This window comes from Uloborus diversus, chromosome 10 (assembly GCF_026930045.1).
Source record: "Uloborus diversus isolate 005 chromosome 10, Udiv.v.3.1, whole genome shotgun sequence".
NCBI classification, from domain to species: domain Eukaryota; kingdom Metazoa; phylum Arthropoda; class Arachnida; order Araneae; family Uloboridae; genus Uloborus; species Uloborus diversus.
The window spans coordinates 75,072,103-75,092,876 of record NC_072740.1 but is presented as its reverse complement, the minus strand read 5'-3'; the positions used below and the strand labels follow the sequence as shown (position 1 = coordinate 75,092,876).

General features: G+C 32.5%; 1 protein-coding gene across 1 annotated transcript in view; it reads right to left on the bottom strand.

The window, feature by feature from the left end:
- Nucleotides 1–20,774, bottom strand: part of LOC129231056 (BAI1-associated protein 3-like) — a 196,343-nt gene that overhangs the window by 155,465 nt on the left and 20,104 nt on the right. The gene's annotated exons all lie outside the window — the stretch shown is intronic.

Here is a 20,774-nt window from a genome sequence, read left to right as displayed (position 1 = left end):
TCGTAAAGAAAAAAAATACACGTATGACTAAATTTTCGGTAATATCATCTTTCAAAACCGTTTTCTACGTTTAGTAATTAAATCCTTATCTGTCTTTGCCGCAAGCTTACTTAAAATGGCATAACACAATTTAGGAAAAGTTTTGCATAATACTTTAATTTAAGGTAGCGAAAAATCTTTACTATAAAGAAAAAAAATCAGACTTACGCTGGAACAATCCTGTTTTAATAAAGAATTCAAACTTTCAAAATAAAATTTCACGAAAGTAATTGCTTGATTTTTTAGAAAGGTTTTAAGAAGTTAATGGAAAACATTCTTGGACAATTTTTAGTGCTATTTTCCGGTGTGAAATACTTTAAAGAAATTTGATGTAGCTTTTGTGGTATGCCCAGAGCCAAAGTCAGCAGCAATATTAACTCCCAACCTTCAACCTTACTGTAGTCAAAATAACTACAAATAGCTTATAGAACGTTGCAAACAAATATAAAGCAGCTCGTTGAATCATTCAGAGAAGCAATTTTGCTTTATTTTGGGCTTATCAGTGCAGAATATCCGTAACAGAGTTGAAGGCAAAACACCTCATGAAGAAGCTGAGTATGTCTTTACACTTGTAATTAAAAACATGGCAGTGTTCCAGGGAGAGGTAAAAACATGATACGACCCTTCCTTGAAAAGTGGAGATAAAAGTTAAGATGTAAACTTTTTAGTTCCTACCACATAGCAGGAGCTAAAGCGAGATTGCAAGGGAGTATCTAACCGCTCGTTCGTGCATTCAGAGACTGTAGTTTCACTTTTTTGGGCTATGCAATCTGAAATAGTGGCTTAATATCTAGCTTTTATCTTCATTTTTCGACGTGGCGTCGTACTTTGTTTAGACTTCTCGCCGGAGTGCTAAAATGGTTTCAGTTACCAGTGTAATTATATTCTCTGCTTCTTTAGGAAGTTCCCTGGATTCAGTTCTGTTATAGTGATTTCTGACGTGAGAGATTCTTATTAAAGGTTATTTTTAGTAAACAGAAATCGAAAAAATGCACAATTTTGATTGGTTGATTTGAAAGGTTATTTTTTTTTTTATTATTTTTCTTTTCTCGTTCTTAATTTTTAATGTTGCTTATTATTTCGCGATGAGTCAAAAGTAAAATATTTTTTTATGTAATAGTTGAAATGAATACATTTGTTGAGCATTATAAAACTCGTTTGTATGCTCGTTATTTTGTATTCATGTTTTTTTAACCTATTAAAATTTCTAATTTTGCAAAGAGGTTTTGTTTTTCCCTTGCAGTTGTGTTTTTTTTTGTCTGCTACGTTTATACGCTTTAATATTGAAAAAAACTGTTTTAATTCAAAATGTCACTAAAAAAAATCCTAATTTACTAGATTTAACTGAAACATAGCACTTGCCAATAGAAAAAATCTATTTGATGTTACTGTTACATTAACATATAGATTTCTTTTTACGTAATACAATGTTCTTTAAGAAAACCTTTTAATTTTTAAAAAGGTTAATCTTTACTAATAATAAAGCTGAAAGTGTCTCTTTCTGGATCTCTGTCTGTCTGTCAGGATCTCTGTGACGCGCATAGCGCCAGACCGTTCGGCCCATTTTCATGAAATTTGGTACAAAATTAGCTTGTAGCATGGGGGTGTGCAACTAGAAGCGATTTTTCGAAAATTTGATTTTGTTCTTTTTCTATTCCAAGTTTAAGAAAATTTTACCCAGCAAATTATCATAACGTGGACGAGTAAATTACGGAGTTATCATAACATGGAATCATAATATGGGCAAGCAAATGAATATAGCAAATTGGCGAGAAATTCATCATCCATTATTTGTAAATATACAAGCGAACCAAATGACCTTTTAATTTTCCACTATGGTCAAAGCGGTGCGGGTACCACTAGTTAGAAATAAATTGCTTCCTAAAATAGACTAAAAAGAAAATTAGAAACGTTCCTGGAAAACACTGGGCAGCTAGTGTGTCTAATTTCTACCAGTACCTTATCAGGCAGAAAAAAAATAGGAGAGTTTCCCGCTGAAAGTCAGTAATCTTCCTCATATTAACCTGGAATGTTTCTGAAGAATTTAGAAACGTTCCCAAGAAAAGTTAATCATGTTTCTGGAAAGCATCAGAACATTCAAAGAAAACTTGCTTATAGTAATATTTTGGCTCCCTCGAGATTTAAACCAGGAAAGCTACTGAAGCAAATATCATTGAAGATAATGAAGAATTGCTTTACATAAAGCCAATTTCTATTTGAGCCAATTCCTTCTAAGCTACAATATCCAGTACTTGCACTTCGTCCTTGTTTGGGACTCAGCCAATCTGGAGTAGAAGTAACTGAGTTATGGAGAATCACCACTTAACGAAGAAGCTCAGTATATCCTCACACTGGTAGTTAAGACTGTTTTTTCACAAAACATGAGAAGACCGCACTCATGAAGCTGGCAGCAATTTAAGAAGCATTTCGAAATATACTTGTTTTCCACCGTAAACTGGTGAAATCCGGAATGTTTAGCGGAAATTATCTGCGACGTTTTAGAATTCTCTTACAGTATAACTGAGACTAAGATTTGGGACAGACATGTTATAAAATTAATGCTGGTATACGGGAAAAAAATTCTTATACTTCTGGATACATTTCTTCTTTTTTATTCTCACTTTGCCTCCGTTCAAAATTCCCTAATGACGCTGAAAAAGGTAACGTAATTTTTTTTTTTTTGAAATAAATTCATTCAAAATAAAATGAACAAAAACATATCATGCATTCCTTTTTTTGCGAATATAGAATCATGAAAAGGCACAAACACATCGCTCAAACCTATAATATGTTTTTTTTTCCTTTTAAAAAATGTAACAATAATTCTGAAAACCTTTTGCTTCAGAGAGGGGGAAAAAACGTTTATTTTGCCACCAGTTATCACTGTTATCGGAAAGATAAACATGTCTCGACGGAACTTATTTTTTGAAAACAATGTAAAAAATATTTTTCCTCGGAAGCGTATAAAAACAAACAGTTCAAGGAGTGAATTGATGGATACCAGTATAAATGGTAATAAATTTAGCGGGTCACATAAGTTTTCGCAACTAGATCAAATAAAGTAAATGCAAGTGCTCCGAAATATTCAACTGGGACATCGTTTATCACGAAGACACCGGTGAGATGTTTGTCTGGAAAAACGAAATACAACATTTGTCTGCTCATTATAGGAACAGTATATCAAGGGATACAATGGTAAGTCACTCTGAAGATTCTGTAGGGACACATGTTATGCGAGATTGTTTCTTAAAGTGTCTTAGCAAACTTTTACCATTTACAAGAAAATGAAAGGAACACTCTCGTAAAAGATTTCATGGGACTTGTTATTTTTACTCGCTCATGAGTCTATTTAAAAATGTATAATATGACTGCTACTTACTTTTGTTTCTTCTTTTTTTTTTTTTTAATTCGAAAATTGTTGAGTGTAAGACTGCATTATTCAGTTTTGGTATTAGCAAGTTTTTTTTTTCCTCATTTATGAGTGTTTTTTTTTTTCGCTAATTTATCAACAAAGTTTGTGATACAGCTGGCATTTCTTATCTATACTAACAATATAAAGCTGAAGAGTTTGTTTGAACGAGCTAATATCAGGAACTACTGGTTCGAATTGAAATATTCTTTTTTCTGTTGAAGAACCCATTTATTGAGGAAGGCTATAGGCTATTTAACATCACTCTATGACTAATAGGAATGGAGCAGCAATAAACTGAAATTAATTTAGTTCAACAATAATCATGATGCATTTTTTGTTGTATCAATAGCGCGAATTTTTTCTGCCTGAATAGCTCAGTCGGTAAAGCGCTGGACCAGCAACCCTAGGGTCTCGGGTTCGAACCCGGCTGTGGGCGGGAAGATTTTCAGCATTTATTACCCGGCTCATTTAAAAATTAATTAACTTATAAATCAAGGGTTTTAAGCTATTTTATTGGAATTTTTTTCCCCGGTTTTCTTATTTAACAGAAAACATCGATGTGGGATAAGGGTGTGTAATTATATATATATATATATATAATATATATATATCTATATATATATATATATATATATATATATATATATTATATATTATATATATATATATATATATATATATATATATATATATATATATATATCATATATATATCATAGCGTGATGTACTTAACATTTTTGTAATACATTGTTGTCTTCTTATCGCGGATGAAACCGCGGGGCACAGCAAAAAGTAAATAAAGGAAAGTATAAATTGTTTCTCAATATTACTACTGACCCAGGCAACGCTGGGTATGTTTGCTAGTGAGTATTATCTTGGATGTTCAAAAGTTATTATTACAATGAACTATAAGTTTTGCAATATTTGGCTTTTGTGAGTTTTGACAACGTGCTGCTTGCATTTTACAAAAAGTCATTGATAATGTCTTTATCTGATATAAAGTCCGTGAAGTGGACGTTTTACACTATAAAAAAAAAAAAAAAAAAAAAAAAAAAAACGAAACGTCACTGATTACTTCTGGAAAACTTTTCAGGATTTCAAAGGTTTACACCAGTTCTCTGTGAAAAACAAGTTTTTATTACGGAAAAGTTCCCCGAATCACAACAAGTTCTAAAAATTCCGATTACATATTGCGGTGAAAAACATTTTTAGCTACCAGTGTAAAAATATATTAATCTTCTTTATTATGTGCTTCTCTTTCTGCTTAGGTACGGCCTCTCCGGTTTGACTATAGAGATATACTCTAGATATTGTAAATTTGAAGGAATCGGTTACAATTCCGTCTTAACATTGGTTATGATTGCTTAAGAAGGCTTTGGAAGCTTTTCTTGTAAATCAGGAAGGTGCCAAGCTATTATTATAAACATACAAAAATTTTCTTTGAGGTTCTTGAGTTAGTATAGAAGCATGACTGGAAAGGTTTCTGAATTTTTCGGAAAGATTTCAGGATAATTTCAGGAAGCTTACTAAATTTTAGTGCAAAACTTTCCTGTTTACTGGCAGAAAATTGGGTACATTAGCTGCTTACTATTTTCTATTAATGTTTCTAAATCGTTTTTACAATGTATCAAAAAATGAACGGAGTCTTGCCTAACAAGTTACTCTGCCCAAGTGTAAATCACCGATTGAAATAAAACTTTGCACATCAAATTTAACACTTAAAATTTTGAATCCGTATTTTTTTCTTTTTTTTATTGGCAACAAACAGTTTAACGGGGTGGAGTTTACCCATAAATATTGGATAAGTGGGAATTGGAAGGTACACTACATTCCTTTTTTTTTTCATATTTTAACTACAAAATTCAAATAATGATTGGCAATTTGAAAGCATTGAACAAACTAAAGTTGATGTGTTTAAATATTTTTCCAAAATTACTATTTATAGGGGTAAAACCTCCCTAGCAATGTTCGTAAATGTTTTTCACTATAACTAGCTCTCAGTTCTAAGAATGCTTCATGTTTTGGACTAATATGTAAAAAACATTTTTTTTTTAAATTTAGTATAACACATATAAAAGATTTTTGTTACGCTTCTGATAAAGTTATTTACTTTTTTTTCCTTCAAATATTGAAGTCAGGAAACTAATCATAAAGATTTTTAAAATTCCAAAGATTTTCGAAAGCATCGGACAACCATCAAAAGAAATTAATAAAAAAAAAGGGGTTTATCAAAACGTGCAAGATTAGAGAAATTAGTTTAAACTAGACTTTGAAAACGGAAATTATCTCATTTACTAAAGATGGCTAACCCTCCAGTCTCTTGTTTGCAAGTACTTTTTTAATCCTTTCAAACCTTAATTAAAGATTAGGAAACAATTTTTGTCATGAATTTCTGATCAAGCGGTTATTTTCTTTTAGTTACGTCTATAGGATAAACTAATTATTGAGTTTTTTTAAATGAAAGTTTTGCGTCTAAGTAGTTTTAGAGATTGGAAATTCAAAAATAAGTTATATGGTTGGATGGGGTTATGGGACCCCTTTTCAGAACAGTTCGTTTATGAAACCTATACAAAAGTTTTGAAACGAAAAACCTTAAACTTATTGTCTTATTTTATCTTAGACATTATTAATGAATTAAAGTACATCATTATTTTCTAAAATAATGCTTTAAATATTCTTGTCGATTAGATTATAAAACAATCAAATGGGTGTCCCACTTACCCCATAATAAGTATAGGTGGGTCACCCCCCTTTTACTTATGTTTCAATCAAGTTATCTAAAAAAGGAGTACGGAGGTTTTACATAATAAAGTATGTAAATTTTTAGTATACATTTTTTTTAAACACATATATTTAAGAGATATTTAGTTTTTTTACTTCCTTTTACAAAAAAGGAAGTTTATTGTATTCGCGAAAAAAATTTCACTCAAAAATCGGCAATTATTTCCATTTTGCTCACCCCCAAATGAATGTTGAGTTTTTTTCTACCCAACCACACGTACATATGTACCCAAGAACGTATAGACGCCCGAAGTATCCATTTTGACGTTTCCCGACTTAATTACAACGAGTTTTCTCGTGACGTATGTATGTACGTATATATGTGCGTATGTGCGTATGTATGTGCATAACTCAAGAACGGTATGTCGTAGAAAGTTGAAATTTGGTACGTAGACTCCTAGTGGGGTCTAGTTATGCACCTCCTTTTTTGGTTGCATTCGAGTGTTTTTAAAGGGGTCTTTTGCCCCTTTTTGGGGGGAAATAGTTGTTAATTTCGATGCAAACTCAAGTGCTGTTATAATTTGGCGGACACTTGGCGATATATCGCCACTCTTTTGGTCGTCGTGTCGCCAACTTGGCGACAAATTTGGCGATTTTTAATTTTTTTTAATCAGCTTTCAATGTGGCCATTGTTTGTGATATTTAGAGAGTTAACTCTTGAATCACATTAAAATTGCAAAAATGGGGAAATAACACTAAATTTGTGTAAAAGGAAGACATGTGATGCACACATCAGCTCGTTTAAATCTGCCTGACAGAAAATTTTTAAACAAAAACAAAACAATTACATCTGCGAGATTTATTGAAAGCCTATAGGTAGGGGAATGTGGGGCAAAGTGAAATGGTTATGATGACTGAGGTCTTTGAAAATGAACAAATTAAAGAGTTATTTTGAAAATTACAGTACATAAAGAAAAATTATTCTATTTTATAATAAAACTTACATTGAAACGGTATTTTTTTTATTTTTGGCAGTAAATTTCAGCCTTCAAAAAAGGTGGAAAATTCACTTTTTTTCCCTTGGGGAAAAATAAAAAATGATATATATTTTTCTAATGAAATAGTTTCTATTCAATTATTGAAAATATTTTTGATCAAATAAATCAGTAAATGAAAGGTTTAATGAGTAAATGAAAGGATATTGGTACAAAAACTAAAAATGTAATTATTTAATTCATTAATATATCGAGAGAAAAAATGAACAAGTAAAAGAGTGAATGCATAAGAAAATAGGTGAAAGAATGAATAAATCAGAGAATTAGTAAATCGAAGAATGTAAATGAACGAATTAATAAATGAATACGTAAGTGATTTAGTAAATGAATGAACGAGTAAACAAAAGAAGCTACTTCACTTTGCCCCATCCACTTTTCCCCGCATGTATTTGATTGATTGTAGAAAATATTTAAAATACAAATAAGTGCAATATTAACTAAATAAATATTTCACAGAGTATTAGAAGGTCTTAATTAATGCTTAAAAGTTAATAACTGGAAGTTCATTATTTTTTAATAACAAAAATTATTTTTTAACTTGCAACAAAATATTACAATATGAGTATCAATTTTTGAAAATTACCTGTATTATCATATGCTTTAATCTTCGATGGTATTTTTAGCGACTGGAACATAATACCTGTGCTACTATATAGTTAAAATATTACAAGATAGGTGGCTAAAACGAGGCCTTCGAGATAGGAAGGCCATCCAACTAGCAAATGACGTCATCGTTTGTCGATCCACAATGATATTGGGAAGGGAGCACTTCGATTAATATTTTGGTTAAATAAAACTATTTGGTTTATTTATTATTGTCTTCTGTTATTTAAGTAGCATTACAAGTTCTACTTTTTCATTTGAAAACATAAAAAGGAACCGATAATCATACATTAAAAAATACACTGAGCTTAATTCATAGTCTTACAAAGTATTCAAATAACTAAACACGATTTTATTTTACAATCATGTTAAAACAAAGTGATAAATAAACACAGTTTTATTTTTCATTAGAAATTGTTTTTTAACTAATCGCATTTTAAGTACTCGTATATTGTATTGAAACATTAAGTCTTAAGAAGTATTCAAATAAATAAATGAACTTTCATTTTACAATTACATCAAAACAAAAAATAATATTACTATTGTATTTGAATAAGAATTAAATGAAATTTTTAAAAAATAAATAAACATTTTTACTTAAGTAAACGGGAAACAGGACTGCAATATGTTTCAAAGACATAACATCAAGTTAAAGTACATAATACCAGATTATTAATGTTAACTTAGCTGAGCAAATTTATGCTTTTAAAAAGACGTGAATGCTTGGGTGCCATCCCCAAAGTAGACGGTGCCCTACCCCCTTCAACTATGAAACCTTCAAAAAAAAAAAAAAAAAAAACATCTCCATCTCCCTTAAAATTTCAAGGGCACAGTTATTTATAACTATAGCCGTTGAAAAGCTATCATTACTATGAGACTATGATTCCGACCCCCCCCCCCCTTCGGTGGGCACTCTCGAAAAATTACACAGGAATTCAACTTGAAAAACGTTAATTAAAGAATGAATGATACATCATGAATACTGTATGTTGTATATCAAAAAATGTATTCAATATCTAAACAGCCTTTTTTTTTTTTGGAATTCGGCTACTTTCCCATTTTTAGCTTTTTCTGCTGCTAATGATTCTTGTGTGCGTGTGGGGGGGGGGGCTTTAATTGTTCATCATTTTAGGCTTTTGAAAAATTATTTTAAAAAGCATTAATTGATGACAAAGTAATCTTTTTCAAAAAACATTTCATAGAATGACCATTTTAGCAACTTTCTTTAATACTTAAAACCTCATATATGTTAAATTTAGATCAACATTTTGCTAATTATGCTCTTTTAGGAAATCAATGTGACAGTTTTGTGACAGGGGGAAGGGAGGGGATAACAAGAAGTGTGACATCACGCGTTGTTTATAACAATATGCTCATGTTGAACAGCGTTACATGTAACAAGGAGGAGGGGGGGATTTGTTCAAAAGTTTGTAACATACTTTATAGACAGCCCTTTAATTCAATTTATGTTACAGTTTCAGAGTTCCTGAAAGCTTATTAACAGAAAACCCAAGGAGTTCAAAAAATATGTAGTTCAAGACATTTTGCCCTTTTTAAGCATAAACAAACAAGCATAGAGCATTTGGCAAAAACACGTTGTGTATCCACTGCTCAAAATTAATCTTTCGCAAGCCCAGAAATTATGAATACCGTTAACTTAACCACAATGTGTGCATAAATATCATAAAACCTAAAGACAACAGTGAAAAAAAAACCATATATATATTTTTTAATTTACGCACAGAACCAGCTTGTTTGAATAACATTGCAGGGGCGTAGTTGGGGGGGAAATGTTTAAGTATCGAACCCACGACCTCCGGCGTTCAAATCTAATCTTTTATCTCAGAACTACGGAAACCCATCAAGGAATGTTTTTTGATCAAAATAACACATGCTAGCGTATAAAACAATTTAATCGAAACCGAAAATATAAGATTAGTTCAGTTAAAAGCCTGTTTCAATAAACTTGTTTACATTTTTACTGAATATCAACACCAAGTTACGCTTCTGATAGCAACAAGTATATTCGCAGAAAATTTTGACATATGTATATTGTTAGTTTGGAAAATCCATTTCGAATAAATGCGTGTTCAAAGTTGAAAAAATAAAGAAATAAAAAGTTGCAAGTTAACCGTTTCAAATATTAAAGCAGTATGCTGAAATTACAAATTACAGACAAAGATATCGGAAAGGAAACTGACAATTGTTTGTGAAATGGAGGAAAACTTAAGAAATCTTAACTGCATAAAATGTAAATTTGTTTATCTGAGAAAAGAGTACTTACCTCCGAACTTTAAAATTTATTCCCATGAGGCGCCCAGCTTTTTGCTTTACATGCAGGTTGTTCGGCAGCGGAACCCGCTGACTCACTTTTCACTCAGCAGACACTTAAGACTTATATTATACATATATTTTTTAATTGCCTCTACATTCCGGTACGTGGGAAGGAAGAGATAAATCCAACAGAATTGTATTCAAAAATGTGCATCCGAAGTTACATATTTCCTATTTCATCTATATCAACCAGAGCAAGCAACACTACTGGTAAACTGCACTGTTTTTAAGTTTCGCGCCAAGTTCAAAGATCGACTGCTGGTGGCGTAACGAAGCGGGGGGGGAGGGGAGTTGTCTGGCCTGTTATCACGTGGGTCTCGGCTAAAAGCAGAGTAGTTATTTCACTATTTCACTTTGACCCACATTCCCCTGCATATTTTACTTTTAACATAGAAAGGTGTGTTGATTAAACGTAATACAGTCGATTAAGGTCAATTTCGGTAAACTAGCCAAAACTATAGGCTGAAAACGAAATTCGAAACTCTAAATGACTGCGTCTGTTATTCATATGTAGATACTAGTTTGAGTCAAATGTTTTTTGTATTCCCCCCCCCCCCAAAGAAATGCACAACGAGCCCCAGTTGGTGGAGGTGTCGATTGATGGTACTTTGGTAAAGACCAAGATCTGCTGAGAGAGCTCGGGTGCTAGAACTCGGCTGGTGTTGGATAGCTTCCAGCAAAACTTCGTTATCGACAACAGATCTTGGTTTATCTTCAAGGGTCGTATCACCTTTCCTTGAAGTACTTAAACCAATGATGAGCAGTGCGCTTATTCACAGAACCTGGACCCTCAACATCATGAATTTATTTTGCCGCTGCCCTTGCGTTAAGATCTTTTTTCCAGAGGAAACGCAAAATAACGCGAATTGCAAGCTTATCATAGGCCATTTCAAGAGACTGCAACGTCTACACAGGTGTGAGAAATCACAGCAACTGATAAGAATTATCAAGGTCAAACTCCGTTCTACCATTTTAGATCAGCTGCGCATGAACTGTAATTCGCATATGTTACATTCAGGCCTGCCAATCCAGGACAGGGAAAGTACGGAAAAACTTTTGACTCAACCAAGTATATATATATATATATATATATATATATATATATACTCCTGTTTGTGAAAATTGCAACACCATAAAGGAAGCACCATAGTTGAATGAAGTTTAATACATCGTTGAGTGATAATGGTACAATTAAATGATTACATTTTAAAACCAAACAAACAAAACAAAAATATAGAAATTAGTATTTTGTGTGGCCACCACGCGCCGCAACAAGAGCTGCTACACGACTCGGCATGGAGTGAAACAAAGTTTGAATATCTGCCTGCGGAAGAGTATTCCATATGCGCAACCAATGTTCGTTTGTCGAAGCAACAGGACGAGGGATCACAAGCGAGACGCCGCCCAAAGAAATACCACACATGTTCAATCGGTGGCATATCCGGGGAATATGCAGGCCAAGAAAGAAGCTGCAACTGCTGCGAATCAAAGTAGGATTTGACAGTCCTGGCGACATGTGGACGGGCACTATCCTGCTGGAATATAGCCCCTGTCAATCGTTGCAGGAAAGGAATAGCTTGGGGCTTAAAACTTCGTTTAGGTGTCGGGTACTGTTCAAATTGGCCACAATTCGTAGCAATTGTGATCGTCCATGTTATGCTATGGCACCCCAGAACATAACTTCGGGTGTTCGTAAACTGTGGCGTTCGATAATGCACTCCGGAATGTGCCGTTCACCGGCATAGCGCCTGACACGAATTCGGCCATCATGGTGCCACAAAATGAAGCGGGATTCGTTGGAAAAGACGACCTGCTGCCAATCAGCACGCCAGCTCCTATGCACATCGGCCCATTGTAGCCGCAGGCGGCGGTGGTTTTGAGTGAAAGGAATCCTGTATAAAGGAATCCTTGCGCGCAGCCCACGCTGCAGCAGACGTCTCCAAATTGATGAAGCACACAATGAAATACCTGTAGCTGTTGACCACTGTGCTGCCAATTGTCTAGAAGAAACTGCGGTCCGTCAGCGTCATGCGCAGTAGGTGTCTGTCATCACGAGCTGACGTCACATTTCGGGGTCCACTCCGGGATTTCCCAGCTGTACGACCCTCGTCCGTCCACTGCTTCCAAACATGCATGATTGTGCTGCTGTTACGCTTCACACGAGCGGCTACTGAACGATAAGACAATCCAGCTTCATGAAGGCCGACGATTCTGCCCCGTTCAAACTCCGAAATTTGCTCAAATTTCGCTTTCTTTCGTCGAAGTGGCATAGTCAAGATTCAGTTAACGTTTACTCTAGCATATAACCACTGATAATCATACATGCTTCGCTACAGCCGTCTATTTGTATTAGGTTCGATCCGCCGTTCAGAGGGCGCTGCTCAGCATACGCTCGCGCTTCCGGTCTGCAATTCTAATCATTTGCATATCATGCCCTACTTTACATTTCTTGCAATTTTCAGTTCACTCGCTTAAGTCCTTCGTGGTGTAGCAATTTTCACAAACAGGAGTGTATATATATGTTACGGTAAATGTGATAAATTGGTGATTAATTACCGGTGATTATATGCAATCACCAATAAGCTAGGTAAAGTGATCAATTATTCAATATTTATAACATTTACCGGTTTATTTATACAGTCCCCGACTTTACCTTTTTCATAAAACACAATTTTAGCTTATAATATTTATTGTAAATCATATAGAAAAATATAAACTGCTTTGGTAATATTACTTATGTACCTTTTCTTAAGGACTCGTTTAATATTATGTTTTTGCCACCATGGCCTACTGATCAATGTGCTTCATGAACTACGGTAAACATTTCTTCAAAATACACTTAAAATCTAATATTGTAGCTGTCTTATTTACGGGATAGAATAGTTTTTAAACATTGACACTGACAAAACTGTCATTACGTCATTTATTTTTAGTCTAGGATACTCTTTGGATTTTTTCCACTATTTTTTTTCCGCTGATTTTGTTTTTACTATAATTCACCTTTATTAACGAATCGTCATAGTTATCTTTCGTCAACAAAGACCTGTGTATTTTTTTTTTTTTTTGAGTTCATGACACTTACTAAAACTTGAAATTGAAAAGCTGACATCCCGAAAAAAAGGTCCTGCCAGCACATCAGAAATACAGTAGAACATCATTAATCTGTACAGATAGTGTGATTTATATAGTGTACATTTGAATGGCTAACCGATTTGATCAAAATCCAGTTTCAATAGGGTTTGGATTAGTGAGGGGTTACTGTGTTTAGTTGAAATTAAAATCCGACTAACATGGTCAATAAATGCGCAGACGATACTGTACGTCATAGAAAAAGCCAAGAAGCTAAGCAAACTGAAAATTTTTTGCCTAAATATCGAATCGTATTACATTCCCCATTACGAGTCGGGGATTGTATAAATTAACCGGTAAATGTGATAAATATGGCTAAATATTCAATAATTTATCACAGTTACCAATTTTAATGGGGATTGTGAACAACCACCGGGAATTGAACAAAAACACCGGATTTATCACATTTACTGTAACACACACACACACACACAAATATATATATATATATATATATATATATATATATATATATATATATATATATATATATATATATATATATATATATATATATATATATATATATATACGCACACACACATATGTATACCAATTTTATGTGGACAAGAATTTATTTTCCTGAAAAGCATTACCGTAACGGCATTCCAATACCTAATCACGCCTGATTTTATACATGCATACCACACAAATTCCAAATAATAGAAGTTCTTACATTTAGGGGAAAAGTTCAGCCAAACAATATGTAAGTGCAAAGAAAGTATTTAAATGAACGTGCCGCCTTTTCTAGACTTTAAAGTGTACATGACATTTCATTCATACTTAAGAAAAAAATATTCTTGTACGGAATAATCTACAAGGTTATAGTGATGATGGTTTCATTTAATGAACAACTTTATCATAACCAACATTCCATTAAAATATGGTTTGAATAAACTAACATCATCTGTCCTCTACCACCCACTGAAAAGAAGTAAAGTAAGAAAAAAAAAATAAATAAAAGTAAAGATGTGTGAAATTCAATCTCAGACATATAATAAAAAATATAGAGTACTTTACTAATACTTTTCGCTTACTATATCTTTTGCTCCTACCTACCTCTAAAGGTGAGAAACGGAGACCAAAAAAAAAAACCGCCCTTCTGAGTTTTTCTTTCATATTCTTGGTACGTAATAGTAAAAAAAAAAAAAAAAAAAAAAAAAAAAACGGATTTTCTTTCACATTAAACAACAATCCAGTAAATGTGTAGTAGCAGTGGGATATAACGGCACAGAGGTAAACACTGACTTTAAAAAATAGCATTATTTCACAATAAGAACACTCAAATTCTATAGAATGCGCTAATCCAAGAGAGATTCATTTGTTTCAAGTGTAAATAATTGATTGTTAAAATGCAAACAAATTGCTTTATGCTATTTTCTTGTGGTACTGCATAAAAGGAGCCAACCCGCTTTAGACTTCGGAAACTTAATTCTGATTTTTGAAAATAAATAAATAAACACACACACACACACACACACATATATATATATATATATATATATATATATATATATATATATATATATATATATATATATATATATATATATATATATATATATACATTATGAGATACATTTTAAGAACATATTTTAAATATAAAGTCAAAGACATTAAAAAAATGAAATAATAAATACTGAAGTATACTGTAATGCTAACGCAAAGCTGCTAGAAACAAAAACAGTACAAACATATTCATGAATAAACAATCTAAATAAAATTGAAGATGCAAAAAGTAAGAACATCAAAATGAAAAAAGATGAACCAGGGACCGACACTTTCTCAAGGGGAAGACCGGTCTCTAAGTTTACAAGACCCTTTCTGTTTAGCAAGAGTGAAGGTCCCTATAACTTGCTACCCTCCCCGAGAGCCTTGGAGGAACATTGAACAAGAAAGCATACCTGAAAAATAATGAACGGAAGCGTTTTCAGGTGAATCATCAAAAGGAAGAAACAATCAGAAAGTAGACCTTGAAAAAGAAATGATAAGCACGTGCCAGGAAAACAGGCAGCTAAGACACGGCAGCAGCAGAACCTGGAATTGTAAAACATGGAGTTGAAAAAACCTGGAGTTGAAAAAAACACCCGGAGTTGAAAAAACCTTGGAGAGGAAATAAAAATGATAATCACAATACTAAAAATACAAAATAATACTAAAAATAAAAACTGGATCGGAAATTACATCAGAAATTTTCAGAATAGACCCCAACAGACCTTCACAGCTTAGGTGGCCAAATTGATCCCAAATTGCCCCATTGATTTTTTCGACAAACGACTTTCCTTTCAATTCCATGTTGATCGTTTGATTTCATGGAATTCAAATATTTCTATTCAAGTTTTTCGTAAAACCTTAATTAATGAAATCAATAAAATTAAAACTATCTGCAACGAAATGATTTTGTCTCTAAAAATCTTAATTTATTGAAAAGTACTTTAGACTATAATAAAGTTCCTCATTCTTTTTATTTAAGTTACGTTAGAAAAGTAAGGAATCGCCCAGCAGAGTGAAGTACAGCGCAATTGTATTAGCGCAGTAAGGCCACCTAAGCTATGAAGGTCTATTGGATCTGAAGATCTGAAAATTTCTGATGTAATTTCCGATCCAGTTTTTATTTTTAGTATTTTGTATTTTAAGTATTATTTTTATTATCAATTTATTTCTTCTCCAAGGTTTTTTTAACTCCAGGTTTTTTTCAACTCCATGTTTTACAATTCCAGGTTCTGCTGCTGCCGTGTCTTAACTGCATATTTTCCTGGCACGTGCATATCATTTCTTTTTCAAGGTCTATTTTCTGATTGTTTCTTCATTTTGATGGTTCACCTGAAAACGCTTTCGTTCATTATTTTTCAGGTATGTTTTTTTGTTCAATTTTCCTCCAAGGCTCTCGAGGAGGGTAGCAAGTTATTGGGACCTTCCCTCTTGCTAAACAGAAAGGGACTTGTGAACTTAGGGACCGGTCCTCCCCTTGAGAAAGTGTCGGTCCCTGGTTCACCTTTTTTCATTTTAATGTTCTTGCTTTTTGAATCTTCAATTTTATTTAGACTGTTTATTCATGAATATATATATATATATATATATATATATATATATATATATATATATATATATATATATATATATATATATATATATATATGTACTAGTCGACCCGTGCGGAACTCCGCACAGTGCTTCGAATCGTTTCATAAGGTATTTCGCTCTTTAAGAATTTCAAAGGAAGAACCGAAAAAACAGTAAGCGCAGAAGAGAAGGTATGTAATTTAAAGACATCAGTAACAAAACCTCGTTAAATACAACGTTGTGATAATTTGATCATCGCTCACCTTTTGGTCGTACATATTTTCAATTCAAACATAAATATTATTAAAAGTGTGGCTGAGTAGTGACTCGTGAAAAAGCAATAATTGTGCATGTAAAAAAACAGGTTGTGGCAAATACAGTCCTGCCCATGTGAGCATCTGACGGGAAAAAAAGAAATATTAAAGAGATATTTATTGGCACGGATTCTAATTGGTGCCTTTCTGATTAACAGCCCGACACCCCAACAAACCTAGCAATTGCGCCTTCCTTTTCGAAAGCTATTCATTGAAGGAATGCATAGTAAAAAACAGCAAAAAAAGCTTTTTGTAAAAAAAAAAAATAATAGTAATAATAAGATCATGCTTCTATGTTTTGTCATTAACCAGCATGATACGATTTAAAGTTATTCGAAAATTATGGAATTTGATTAAAGAATGACGAAGATCTCACGTAGCAATTGAAACGAACATTCTAGAGAAGTAATAAATTAGATTGAAAATAAGTGTTTTTATCTTTGAATATTGAACTATTTCACATAGAAGGTTGCTTTAACAGTTACGGTTTAAATGCCAGCACATGTTTCTCTTTTAATCGAACACTTAATATTCAAAACCAAAACCAGTTGAACTGAGTCCGTTCTTAAGTGTAATTTTTCGAACGTAGACAAAATGTATTTATTTTTCAGCAGAAAGCAGAGGAGTAGAAAATGATTTCTTGCTAATGAAGTTGATAATACTTTTAATGCTTTATATCGTATTCGCGCGAATACAAAATTAAAGGTTTACTGGGTGAAACTCGTAGTTTTAATTTGGCGTAGTATTTTTTCATTTGTACAAAAGGTCGAACACTGCTATTAGAAACATCTACATTTCAGCATACAATGAAAATGTTTTTCTGCACAAAAAGAATTTCCTTTAGGTAAATCTAATACTTGTTTATGCTTTCATTATGCCGAGTGGTCTGGATGTAGTCAAAGCTTTAAAAAAAAAGGAAAAACACTCTTCGATTAACAGTCAACTTATCCGAATGATAACTGTAGCCTGCATAAAGGAGTCGAAACACCAAGTAGCATTCCCACTGCATTTATTTTATTACGTTTGTATGTTATGAGTACATGTAATGCGTAATACTAATATAAATTTGAAATTCTTTCCGACAGCCCAAACTTGCCCGAAGTTCAGATAGTTTATAGCCGAACGCTCTACCGAAAAAAACTTATCAATTTAACCGAACAACTAAGTCCAGTGCTTTTAAGCTTTATTAAAATATGAACACACACACAGGCTATTTTTTTTTTTTTTTTTTTTTTTTTTTTTTTGCCGAAAGCGACGTAAAAAATGGAAAACTGCATTAGAACTTTGCTTTTAAAAAATGCATAAGAACTACAGGCAGCATCAAGGTTTTGAAACAGCAAAGGGCGTTTTCGAAAACTTGATTTTTCGACCGTAAGTCTATTTTTCTTCATTAGCCAGCCTGATAAGTTTTAAAATGAGAAGGGAATAATATATAAGATAAGATATTGAAGAAACATTCTTTTTATTCTTGAAAATTTTTGCAATTTGTTACCGCAGGCTGCTTGAACCGTTATGACTTAGATGGCAGCACGTGTTCATCATTTAACAGCACGGTTAAAATACAAAATAAATTGAACTATGCTCTTTTTCAAGCGTAGCTTTTCGAATGTAGTAAAAATGTGATAAGCTATTTGTTTTTTTTTTTTTTTGCAAAAAGAAGAAAAAATATATATTTTACCCTTCAAATTGAGGTAGTAATTTTTTTATTTGTACAAAGAGTCAAAAACCCATTAGAAGAATCTATATTTTAATATACGATTTATTATTTTTTTTCTGAACAAAAAACAATTCTATTGTAGTCTGAAATCTTAAACCTGTTACTTATATTTTCGCTTACATTATGCTTTAATTTTCTTACCAGAGCCAAAGCTTAAAAAGAAAAAAAAACGTACAATTCCGAAGTAATTTAGCACAAAGTCACTTCAAGTTTTCATATCAGCAATTTGCGTTTTCTTCTCATTCATCTTATTCCTTCATAGTTGTTATTCACTTAAGTGTTCATGTACTGCGCGATATTTCTCTAATTTTTTGTTGCAGATTGTCCGGACGTGGGCCCGAACACGCATACTCCTGGTTACGAAGAGAACGCTCTGCCGATCAAGCTATTCAGCTCTGTCGGTTATAGCGCAAATTAAAGTTATAAGTTTAACCGAAAACCTCATTCTGGTTCTTTAAAACAGGTTTTTCGGCTGAGAAAAACAATTTTTAGACCGTGGGTCTAGTCAATTTTTCAAGTAACGCACCCTTTGATTTTTTTTCTTTTATGTCAAAACAATTGTATAAAACATTTCATAAAATTTGAGCAACAACAACCCGTGCCGCCTTGCGTCTGAAAGTGTGAACCAGTACTTGTAAGCTAGGTCGAATCGAAAGAAAACTTTTTTTTTTAGAAACTCAAAATTTCTGTCGGTAAAACGCTGCCAATATACCCCATATGTACCACATCACAAAAATATTTATTTAAATTAAAACCTTTACCTTTAGGATTAGCTTTAGGTATCTCACACTATGACAAAAATTTATAATTTTCTTCAAAGAATTGATTTGTTGATATATATATATATATATATATATATATATATATATATATATATATATATATATATATATATATATATATATATATACTATATATATATATATATATATTATTATATATATATATATTAAAAATGAAAGGTAAATTGTAAGAAATTATCAGGCTAAAAAATATCAACAGTAATGTATGTAATTAGCGTTGGATAGAAAGTATTACTCTACTTTGATAGTTAAATCTCCCACATAGTACTGAAAGATATGTATTTTTTGCAAGTTTAAGTTAACTTTTTCATATTAAATAAACAATTTTTTTATTGTTAGTTTACAAATGTTGATTTGAAAATGTGTTCGCTAATAATTTTTGTAATATAAAATTTCTTAAAATTTACTTTACATTTTAAAAAAAGTATATAGAAAACAAATCTGTTTTTTTTTTTTTTTTTTTGGAGAAAAAATATAAATATTACGTCTCCTGTTGGCCATCTAAACATTTTTGAATTGGGATATGTATTGTTGAGGTAAAGTGGGACTATAATGGCAAAGTTTTATCAACATGAAATTTCGAACTTCCAACAAAAGGGTTTTTTTTCCGACTCGGCCTGGTACAGTGTTGGTTCATACTTTCAGACGCAAGTCGGCCAGGGTTGTCGCTGTTCAAATTAAATGATTTTTTTTACAATTGCTTTGACATAAAAAGAAATATATAAGAGGGTGTGCGACTTGAAAAAGCGACTTAAATTTATTGGGACACCATATATATATATATATATAAAGTTGCGTATCTAGCATGGGTAAAGGCCCGGGGCGGTAATTTGAGGTGTTACCGCCCCCTCCCCTACAAACGCAAAAAAGGCGAAATAAAAGGGGTTTTTTTAATGTTTAAACATGAAAAAATGAAATTCTTACATCCAATTTAGTATCAGCCCCTTCCAGATAAGAGTATTCCAACACAAGCGCCCTCCCCCTCCCTCATTTCCGTGGTGATGCAACTGCTTTTAACCAAGAAAAGAAAACAAAAATAAAGAGGGAGGTTTTCTGAATTTAAGTATTTAAATTTTACAAAAATTTGCAATTCCACTTAGGGTGTCACCTCCCAGACTGATGACATGGGGCGTACCGCCACCTCCGCCCTTTCCCCATAGCGTTGCCACTGGCTTTATAAGCTTACCGCATTGCTGAAGATGCTGAAATCATAAGAAAGCGGAAATAGCGTTGCATTTGTTGAAGGACTCAAAAACAAGACTCACACACACATTTCATTAAATCAACAAAAGCACTCTTCTCTTATCATATCTGATTAGTAATTGAACTGCGAAAACTGGTATAGGCATAATAGCGCGTAAAATCCAGGAATAAGATATGCAATTGAAGGTACGTGTTTGTTGAAAATAGAAGAATAGGTTTTACTTATTGGCAGTTTCGTTATTTGATGGATTAGTTTAAAAAAACATGTTTATATGTATATATATATATATATATATATATATATATATATATATATATATATATATATATATATATATATATATATATATATATATATATATATATATATATATATATAT